We start from the raw sequence: 10,095 nt of genomic DNA on the forward strand, positions 1-10,095 counted from the left end.
TGTATTGTGGTTTCACCAAAGTGGTAAATCAAGCCCCCATCACTTCAAGCTTTCCGCTCACACCAAGCTGACACGTAGTGTTATACTGCATTTCAGTTTAAAACGGCACAATGTAAAACCTACGCACCCACTCGTGATATATAAATATAGTTGATCACCATGCGCTCTTTTAAATTACGACTTTAACATTTGTAACGTAATAATTTTACATATATACACGAAGTCTCAATGAATCAGAATTTACATGCTTATACTTGACAGTGATCATGTATTCAAAACACCAAGTTCAACGAAATGTATTTCTCTTTTACATGTGTTGAGTGAAGTACAGTTGGTTTGTTTGGACGGCTACTTTACTTATTGAAAAGTGACGTCACATTGGTGCGTTACCATGCCACGCCGGCAAATACATAGAACGTGTTGACTTACACTCAAATTCCCAAAGAGTGCGATATTTTGATGGTTCTGTTTGTCACGGAGCAGTGCTCCAGAGACCAGAATGTCATTAAACAAAAATAAGCTAATCATGAAAACGTGGTAATAGGTTCACATGTTTATTATTTTCAGCTAATTGTATCAATATAAAAGATTAAAAACTCTATTTACACTGACAATGATCACCGATTTAATAAATCAGAGCAAATATTCAAGCTGATCAGCTAAGCAACTGTATAACAGTAATAAAAAGTAGAGTAGCTAAATCAACCCTTTGGCAGGATATTGACAAGATGCAAAGAAAGTCGGTTGCGAACAATTAACACCTGAGAGTTAAATAACTCAACACTCTAATGAGTGAATAACATCGAGTGGGTTAATTAGCGGAAAATAAACACAGAGGACATATTCCTAAAATAGACCTCATGGACAATAAAATCGACGAAACAAGTCCTGGAGACTAAAGTCTCAGTCACTTAGACTGGCCAAGGAAATACTAAACTTCCCCAAATACAAGGTTCTTGACTTACGTAGCCTCTAAACCCGCGATCATTAAAAATAGTACTTGACCAAAAGAGTAACATGTACTTGATCTAAACTAAACAATCACGGGAAAGTAGATTATCCACGAATAACTAGAAAAACGGGGTAAGAAATATACTGAACCGCAAAAGAAACGTCACCCCAGGTAACATTGCATAGGAAATTGTCAAACATCTGGTTTATATTGGTCAAAGTTTCTAAAATTTAGCATTACCTTGTCCGAAAAAATGAAATTTGATGATAAAAAACAAAGCAGATGACAATAAAACAGATCGCCCAAACGCATTACGGCAACGGCCATGGTAACCCGATGCACGTGAGTTCTGTGCAAATTGAAATGCATTTGCGTTCCCCCAGATCGGATAACATTCATTCGTTATTGAATTGCTACCACATGCCAAGATTGACAAGACATCAGCGACACCAAGCCCTTGGACGATTGTAAGCTGGACAAACCGCCAGGCAAGTAGCCAATGCATTTCAAGTCCACGCAAGGACCATATACAGGCCGAAGCAACGGTACCAGACCACCCACACTACAGACCAAGCGTCACCATCCGACGTCAGGGTCGTCAGATTGTGCGACACCATCTTCAAGGTCGCTTTGTTACTGCTGTGGAAACTGCTCGACAGACCGTGGGGAGACACCAGCGACACATTAGTGCGGACACCGTGCGTCGACGATTGACGAGCAGACAAGGCAAGAGACTTCCAGAATGGCATCAGAACAACGTAGTGGCCTGCCTTCAGTCCCAATTTAAATCCCATTGAGCACCAGTGGGACGAGATTCAAAGACGGCTGAATGACGTCCGACCAAGGCCGACAACTGAAGTCTATGGCCTTCATCAACCGCCTCATCCATTCCATGTATCGACGTTGCACGGCAGACATCAATGGACATGGCGGACACACGAGATACTGACTTGTGAAGCCATTTTCTCAGAGACTAGTGTTTTGTTTCACTTTAAGAACATTTGACACTTTAATTTCAACCTTGATGATCAGTTTTGACAACCTTTCTCTTCTTGATATGTCTCAAAGTATGTTTACAGTGTTTGGACACATATATCTGGTAATGGGGTTTCTCATATATCTATCCATGGTGAGGTTTCTTTTGCGGTTCAGTGTATAAAAGCCTAGCTAATAAGCTATAGTTCATTACCACGAGAGTAATTCAGTACCAGAGAGAAAACCGCCTCATAACCAATTACCAACGAAATCAAAGTTTCGACCTGACCAAACCAGTGGCAAGGCGACCCGTAAACGACACATAAATTCGTCAAGGGTTTTTACAAGTGCGGGGATGTCATAGAGGACAAACTGTCATGGTCGGCCAAGGAAATGCAATATTCCGATGAGGAAACCAAATGGTGTTTCCTAACATAGGGACAACCCGAATAACAAACTAACTACTAGATCAATACGGAAGATGCAGATACCAAAATAAGCGTTGAACATAAACTATACAATGGTACCGCACAAAAGATGTACAACCAGATATGTAGAATTATTAAGGTGCCGGAAATGACCACAAATACATGAGAAACATCTATAAGTACAAGAAAATTGCCCGACTGCGTAAAAATTAAAGTCACTGTCAAATCAGTTCGATGGTTCGATCCTCTGCTTGCACCATATCAAAATACGTTACGTAAAGGGTAGGACTCCGAGGTGTTGGTTGAAAATGTGAATAAAAGCGACAAAACACTTTCCATATTCAAGAGAAATATCTACGAAAAGGAGAGTCGATTGTACGATTCTGACTATATCATGAGCAAGTGTTTATGAATCACTATCAAATAGTGATGATACCAGGTGTTCGCGAAAGGAAGTGCGTATCCTGCCCCATACTTTGGGAGAACCACAGCCGCGGGAATAACTATAGCCCACAAGGACATCGGGATAACGTACAGTGAAACAATAGCATCGTCGCGGTATAAAACTAATTCGATCACAGCAGGCGAGAGAAAGATCACGTGCAGCATGCAAACATTATATGTGAGGTTGCATGTTCGATTCACGTCATCAAATTTTCACCAGTCAAAAATCAACATTATATTCATATTTAAAGGCTGTTTATACAATGGAACTGTAAAACCTAGGTGTTACAATTCAAATGTAAAATCTCTCAGCAGGTCTCACTTCAAAACTGTAACTCTCACAAGGTAAACGTGGCAGTGAATTGTTAAACAATTGTACATATTGTTTCCCTGCCTGGCGTTCGGCATTAGGATGATAAAGCAAGGACTGGTAGACTCAGCGTATAATGTGACAGAAAGGGTTAGCACCATAGAACCGGCATACGTCCGAGCGATTACAAGCAGCCACAAACACATGTACAATGTACATTGTATTGACTGGATTTATTCATGTATCACGCGGATGAAGGACACGTGTCTACGCAAATATAAGCGACAAATATCGTTTCCATAATCATACGAAATCTACTTAGAAAAATACTAAAAGCAGTCAAACACTCTCTTTCAAATTATAAAATCATATACATGTTAAAAACGTTTGACCAAACATATACTCACCTGTACCATCAAAACCTCGGAGACGTTTTAATACGTTTCTGGCGCAGTAAGGGTAGCAACCAGGAAGTGAATTGTACAAAGCTGGTCACACGATCTATACAAAGCGTTGCAATTGATACCATGTTTATAATATGTTTTTTAAGAAAAAATGAATATGTTGATCATAAATACTCCTAGATTCACAGTGTACAGTACTTATTAAAATAAACCATATCTGATATCCCTGAAAACAAAATACTTATCTCACGAACAACCACCTTTGCACATGATGTATCATAATCATTACATTTAGATGACAATGAACGACAGGATGGGATGTTTGTGTACGTGGGGATACTTCCGTCTAACATACCGTCAAGCTGTTTCAATTATAGACTGCGTACATTGATAGGATCACGTTTTCAGAAGGAGCATGGGATTAGGGGGTTGGTTTATGTTTTACAGTCGGTACATATATGACGAATCACGTTCTTTGTATCATCTTACTAAGCAGTAACTCCTTTATTAAGATGACAGACAGTGGCCCAAAGGATAATGTTTTAAGATTCACGAATACACATGTACACTGTATGGATCAAAGCAGAAAATGATTTATAATGTAACAAACGTGCAGCCTTTTCTGTGCATATTTTTATTTGGTCTACATAAACATTGATATAAATATTACGAGTCTGACAAATATAGTAAGGTACACAAATGTCGAATATGGTATGGAAAGATACTTTAACATATGAGATTAATCTCCCATGCCATGATGCTATATATTTTCTCTGAAGTATGATATCCATACTGCATGTTGAGATGAGATATAGCATAAGGTCGTCAGGGATATTTTTCAAATTTGGAACGTTGAAATGGGCGTTGTCATATGTCAAGACCACATATACTTTCTATGGTATACGATCGTGATGGTTACCTTCACATTTTGAACGTTGAATTCAACATTGGAGCATGTGGATGTGTAAAGTATTTTGAGTGAGTGAGTATTGTTTTACTCCGCTTTTAGCATTATTACAGCAATATGACGGCAGGGGACACCAGGTTTTGAGCTGCCTTTATTAATGTTCCAGCAATATCACTTTGGAGTAAATATTAACTTGATCTCGTTGCTATATGGCTGGAATAATGCCGATGCGACGTTAAATTTTAACTCACTCACTCACTTTGGAGTATCTGAACGACACTGGCCTTGCGGAATAAAAATAAAGTCACGCCATTGCGTAATGGCCATATTTTAAATATTTCTGTGGTCACTGATAAACATTAATTATTCCCAATATTCACGGCGAAGCTGACCCCGAATTTTTGCTGTGGTAGCACAGACACAATAAGTTGTGTACCCTTCATATAACTGTGTCGCTTCTGACATGGTCTCCTATTTCAGCAAGCGGATATTCCATAAGATATCGTGTCATGTAAGCTCACCAAGATTATACAACAAACTTTCAATTGATGTTTGATCGGAATGTGGAAACCTCAAATTGTACATGCAAACCTTTGAGTTAAAGGCTAAGTACACATTTCTCTATTATGCAATTTTGCATGCAACTCCCCCGTACACAAGTATATATGTGTTATGTTAGAGCGGCATTTGTTGCTGAGATCGTAATAGCACATCTCTCAATTTGTTTCCTAATTTATTCGCACTTACCGACTACTTCCATGATGTAAAATTTGATAGAGATTCTACCTGGAGAAGTTGGTTCGATCCTATACTTGCACCATATCAAAATACGTTATGTAAAGGGTAGGACTCCGAGGTTTTGTTTGAACATGTAAATAAAAGCGACAAAACCCTTTCCATATTAAAAAAAATCTCTTATGAAAGGCAGAATCGATTGTACGATTCTGACTATATCATGAGCATGTGTTTGTGAATCACTATCAAATAGTAATGATACCTGGTGTTCGAGAAAAGATGTGCGTATCCTGCCCCTTCGTTGGGGAAAACCACAGGGAGAGGGAATAGCTATATAGAAAGAACAGAAGTACATCGGGATACCGTACAGTGAAACAATAGCGTCGTCGTGGTATAAAACTAATTCGATCACAGCAGGCGAGAGAAAGATCACGTGCAGCATGCAAACATTATATGTGAGGTTGCATGTTCGATTCACGTCATCAAATTTTCACCAGTCAAAAATCAACATTATATTCATATCAAAAGGCTGTTTATACAATTGAACTGTAAAACCTAGGGGTTACAATTCAAATGTAAAATCTCTCAGCAGGTCTCACTTCAAAACTATACCTCTCACAAGGTAAACGTGGCAGTGGATTGTTAAACAATGGTACATATTGTTTCCCTGCCTGGCGTTCGGCATTAGGATGATAAAGCAAGGACTGGTAGGCTCAGCGTATAATGTGTCTGAAAGGGTTAGTACCATAGAACCGGCATACGTCCGGATGATTACAAGCAGCCACAAACACATGTACGTCGCAATATAAGTGATATGATCTTGAACACAACGTTAATCCCTGTTTTATCCGAACCCAACACTTCGCATTTACTAATTTACAAGAAAGACTGAGTGACCTTTCTTAGTTTAAAACAAGTTTGTGTTACCTCTGACCTTTATACGTTGGGAAACGAAACAATAAGCTGTTGATGTCAAATGGCATTTCTATAACGATGTACCATCAGCTTCGAAAAGAATTGATATAAAATAGGTAAAACAACTGAATAATTATGTTCCATGATCACCCCCCGAGAAGATCTTGGTCTTCAGCAACCTAAAGAGGCGACTAAAGGCATCGGATGGATAGGCTGGCTGACTTGATTGATACATGTCATCGTATCTCGATGCCTACATCATGATTCATGATATCAATCACCTGATTGTTTGGTCCAGACTCGTTTATTTACAGAGCGCCGTCATATAGCTTGAATGTTGCTGAGTGTGGCGTTTAACAACAAACAAACAAACATACATGAACAACAACATGACACTTCCAGATCGAGGATACTTATAAATCAGACACTTTAAAATGTTTCTGTCATCTTTCTTCATTCAGTGCGTCGTTGTTTTTCATATTTCTCATATTAACAAAACTTAAAAGAACCGGAGTAAACCTATACATTTGCGCATCCTATCAGTACAGGTTTAAACTGTATTGTCAAGTGAGATGTTTCAGGAAGGTGTACATGGGAAAGTGAAGCAATGAGTTCCCTGTTTACGTTCGTGTAGAGACATTGGCATAGTGTACCGTGTAGTTCATGTAGTGTTTACAATAGCTGTCCATGAAGCTAGATGCAATGTATGCTTGTGTAGGACATTGTAGAAAAGCACAGTTACAAAGGTATGGACATACATAACCTGAAGGCTGATGTGGCTTGTCAATGCATTTTAAAAGGGCGATCAGCCAGGAAGGTAAGAAAAGTGGATTTACGTCCTTGTGTGAGTCGTCTGCTCGGCTCGCTTTCCCCTGACAATGTCTTCCAAAGGGGAAATCGCATTGCGTACACTTGCAAACAAAATAATGGAGCTAGATGGTATTATGGACAAAACTGAAGCCAGATTTTAAAACGACAGGGACGCGAAGGGGCCATGTGAAGAAAATGAAAAAACCGACAGCGACATGAAGCTATTCAGCAACTGTTACAATTTGAATGTTATGATAAGTAATTCGAGTTTCGACCCTCGGGCTGATGTGGACATGATTTGAAACTGCCTTATGATAATCTCTAATAATCTCACATAATGTCTATATTGGATGTATGTGTATTAATCACATGAGGAGCTATCACTTATATACAGCTAGAAATTAATAAAGTACCCCCTGTTCTTTCGACCATGTATGTCTAACAACACAGTATCACTCGTGTCCAGTCATAATACTGATGGAAAAATACATGACATCTGGACGATAATGCTCTTGACATCGATGATGATGGCAATGTTCAATATTTCAACTCCGTGAATAACAGTTTCGAAAGTACTGTAATTGAGTCCAAATGGGAACCACAACAACTAAGGATATGGCATGTTGAATATATACACAACGGATTACAGCAAAATGAACAGAGCTCAGTCAGTACTCACCTCTCCCATCAACACCTCACAAAGGTACGGTTCACATAATCGAGGCAAACGTTGTTTGCTTTTGAGCTCATTGTAAAAAAATCTGTTTCTCAAGTTTCAGATCTCCTGGATACACCTGTTAGCTGGCATTCCATATGAATAAGGTCACTTGCGCAACTATGCATTTATACATTTTGAGACTTGTCAGTGCGACGATGAATGTGAACTAAACGATCTCAAAGTCCCCTCCACACACACACACACACACACACACACACACACACACACACACACACACACACACACATACACACACAATCTCACGAATTAATGTAGATCAAGCAATTTAATCAGTATTTAAATCGAAAGAGATGACTCTTAAACATAATTTGAAAAATGTAGAAACATTCCTATCCTAAATCCAAGCCCTATGTAACATGACAATACTTCCAGCTTTGTTTTATCCTATGCAGATATTGACAACAATGACAAATACACACGCTTTTAATGTGTAATCACAAGGTTTGATTTGGCGTGGCTCACTAAAACTGGCGTGCATCAAATTCAGTAACAAAATTGGGAGTATTATTTTGAATTGATTAAAAGGGTTCAGGTGACTCGCAAACAGATTGTTTTTCCTGTGATTATTTTCAGACACTTTGCTTACACTCTGACGTCCAATAATTATTACGACAAGATGATATATAGAAGACTAAACGAGCTCCCGTGTAATACAAATTTTATGAAACGAGTGAATAGTTGTGGTATCTGACGAGCTTTCGCTCGTCAGGTACCACAACTATTCACGAGGTTCATAAAATTGGTTTTACACGGGAGCGAGTTTAGTATTTTATTTATTACTTGCCATTAATAACGTTTTTGGAATTTTACTGTTGAGTATGAATAGGCTGACACCTACACGATCCCCGGCATAGTCCAATTGAGTTTAACAGAATAATACTTCAAACACGTCAAAAGTTGAAACGTATGAATTTAATGCCATACAACGGTCCACCTTTAGAAGAAACAAAATTATCGTAGGGCTAAGACTATCGCAACTCACATACTTTAACTAAGACTAACGACTGTCGTTGCGCTACAATACGATCGCCTTGTGGAACGGGCCTTGCACCTCAAAGTTTACAATAACGTCACAATACCCGATGACGTAACTTGTGGAATTTTGTTGCAAGATCCATCGGCGAAACAATGCCATGTGACGTCAGCCTAGCAAAAAGGTTGCTGGGGTCATCGAGTGTGTATAAGCTCCTCTCAGTGATCTATCAACCCCACACGCAATGTCGTTGAATAAGCCAAGGGATGTTGAGAGCTTTCAATATTTGTTCTCGAAACGTGTCCCGAGAGTACATAAGCACGCGTTTTGGTATTACACAATGTGTAATACAGCTGTATGTTAATTAAACAGGTGATCTCTTCACGTGCAAATAATAAATAGGGATATCACATGCAAACTATACAAAACGTGAAAGCAAATATGAGAGAAAAAAATTGACATAGACCAAATGAAAGAGATCCACCCTTTCAACTGCTATGATAATGAAAAGCGGAACCTTTTGCATGTCACATCCTTGTTTGTCTCGGGCACTCTGAGGGTTACTTTGTGTGTGTGCAGAGCTGTCGTGGGGGGTTTTCCTTAAATATCTATTTTAAACAAATATATCTGGAGATTAAGTGAAAACTGGTTTATCATAGGTTCACATTTCATATAAAAAACGTCAGTAGAGTGGCTTCGATTTGTTACACAGAAAGCCGTCTCAGGCTACTGGGTCACCCATTCCCCTGCATTTGCCTGATGTAATGTACGAATGAAAGTATGAATAAAACGTCCCTGCTTGCTTATAAACTGCTGAGTTAACTGAAAGTAAACACCTTACCTACGTCAGGTACGTGACAGTTATAAGAAGGTTTGGGAAGGGGAAAGGAAACACCCCACGCAGAATGTACAGTTATAACAGCTGTATCCTGATATAGTCCACATTGACACATAGCATTGGAACCTTTTCATGGTATTATTTGCATACTAACTATATCAGATGGATAAAAATATAATAGATAATAAACGCTGTTTATCCCATGTTATAAATATATATTCTCTCTATATATATTTATAGAGTATACTTATATTCCTACTTCGACCTCAGCTGATGTTCTACCAGGCATGACATATGAGCTATTTATTACAATAGTTATGTTCTTTCGGTTTCAAATCTGAAGGGCAACGGTAGATGAAATTGTGGTTCCATCGGAATGCTGCGTTTACACGATTTGTATGCGTTCTGGCAATGTCGTGTTGAAAGATGATGTTAGCTTGGTTCATAATGGAAGTAACGTGCAGCTGTAAGATTTCATCACAAAAGCCTAGGACTGTCAGATTGTCTCGCACTTACAAAAGAATTGTTCTGATCATGAGATAGAGATCTCCGCCCGAGATAGCCTTTGTGACTGTGGTCGACGTTTTATCACATATGCCCACCGCAATCAGACTTTCACTGCGTACAAGCAGCAGAAAACTACCACACAAACATAGCCAGCACCG

The sequence above is a fragment of the Haliotis rufescens genome, unplaced genomic scaffold, assembly GCF_023055435.1.
Source record: "Haliotis rufescens isolate VD_foot unplaced genomic scaffold, xgHalRufe1.0.p SCAF_22, whole genome shotgun sequence".
Taxonomy (NCBI): domain Eukaryota; kingdom Metazoa; phylum Mollusca; class Gastropoda; order Lepetellida; family Haliotidae; genus Haliotis; species Haliotis rufescens.